The following is a 2,009-nucleotide window of genomic DNA, read 5'->3' on the forward strand; positions in this document are numbered from 1 at the left end:
TGCCCCTTCATTCCTGTACTGATTTACCCTACGTTTTTCTATTCCCCAGTTCTTCCCAAAGGAACTAGGGTGGCCGCGTACGGTCAGTCACTCTGGTCTAGGTTTTCGACTGCGCCCGCAACTGGAATCGTGCGTTTGCGCACCGCGTGACTAGATCGTATACTTAGACACATAGTCCCCCAAATCGTACTCGAACTCTTATTGCGCCGCTTTAAATGCTTCCACATCACCCTTTCATTTTGCAAAAAGATGAGGTATCAGTCCCCTATAACTTAGAACTACATAAACCTAACTAACCAAATGACATCACACTGAAGCGCCTAGAACCTCATGGCCACACCGGCCGGCTGCATTTGGCAGCTGGGATGATGTGACACATGTGGGTTGGCATTATAGTCAGGCAGATACTGATCAGCTCTGCTGCTCCGAACGTATAAAATAAAAATTGATTAGCCTGTACCATGTGTTCGAGCAAACGGGCGGCGCTCGTAAATCCAGAATATTTAAGGAAGAGTATTACGATAGTGTTGTGTGGGCTCGTGCAGCCTCCGACTAGTAGGCTGAAAGGAATGTGTGTGAGTGAATTCCTAAAGTACCAAACTGCTGAGATCATCACTTACAATAACCCCACCTAAGAACAACACACAACCCATGCAAGAGGCAGGACTCGAACCTCCGGCAGGAAGGGCTCTCAATCCGTGACATGGCGCCTCAAACCTCGTGGCTACTCCGCCCGGCGCTGAAAGGAAAGCCTGCCGAAATTCCCTTACTGTCTCACAACGCCGCTATCTGGTCCTCATTGGCATGGCAGGTTCCCCTGCTAAGAAACAACGCACGAATTCAGTTGTGTGTGCTGGGCCACACTGGGGAAAGCACAAATTCGAACAGTTCCGACCAGGCATAGGGTGAATTCAGTTAACCGAGTTCAGGAACAACTCAAACTCACGTAGTGAAAGGAAATGCTTAAAACAGAAGCTTTGCTTTTCTCTCGCGAAGGTCTGTCCTCCGCCGCGAGAACCTCCCGCAACATTGCTTTCCCTGTAATCGCACTTATCCTCGCGTTCCGAGTCCCTCTTTGCACTTTATTCCCTGAGGCTCCAACTCCATCAGCCCCTATACATCTACATTTACATGGATACTCTGCAAATTATATTTAAGTGGCTGGCAGAGGGTTCATCGAACACCGCGCGACCGTTACGGTTGCAGGTTCGAATCCTGCCTCGGGCATGGATGTGTGCTATGTCCTTAGGTTAGTTAGGTTTAAGTAGTTCTAAGTTCTAGGGGACTGATGACCTCAGATGTTGAGTCCCATAGTGCTCAGAGCCATTTGAGCCATTTCGTCGAACAACCTTCACAATTCCCTATTATTCCAATCTCGTATAGAGCGCAGAAGAAACTAACATATATATCTTTCAATGCTAGGTCTGGTTTCCCTTATTTTATTATGCTGGTCGTTTCTTCCTATGTTGGTCTCCGTCAGCAGAATGTTTTAGCATTCGGAGGAGAACGTTGGTGATTGAAATTTCGTAGGAAGCTTCCTCTGCAACGAAAAACGCCTTTGTTTTAATGATCTCCATCCCAAAGCCTCCAACATTTCAGTGACACTCTCTCCCCTATATCGTGATAATACACTTTTTCGATGCACCCCGTCAGTCCTATGTGCTAAGGATCCCACACCGCACAGCAGTATTCTAAAAGATAACGGACAAGCATAGTGTAGGCAGTCTCCTTAGCAAATGTATTACACTTCCTAAGTCTCCTGCCAGTAAAATGCAGTCTTGGGTTAGCCTTCCCCAGAACATACTCTGTGTGTTACTTACAATTTAAGTTGTTCGTAATAATAATTCCTAGGTATTTACGGCCTTTAGATTTTTCTGATTTATCGTGTAACCGAAGTTTAACGGATTACGTTTAGCACTCATGTGGATTACCTCACACTTTCCGTTATTTAAGGTCGATTGCCAATTTTCGCACCATCCAGATACCTTTTCTAAATGGCTTTGCAATTT

Source organism: Schistocerca gregaria, unplaced genomic scaffold, assembly GCF_023897955.1.
Source record: "Schistocerca gregaria isolate iqSchGreg1 unplaced genomic scaffold, iqSchGreg1.2 ptg000362l, whole genome shotgun sequence".
NCBI classification, from domain to species: domain Eukaryota; kingdom Metazoa; phylum Arthropoda; class Insecta; order Orthoptera; family Acrididae; genus Schistocerca; species Schistocerca gregaria.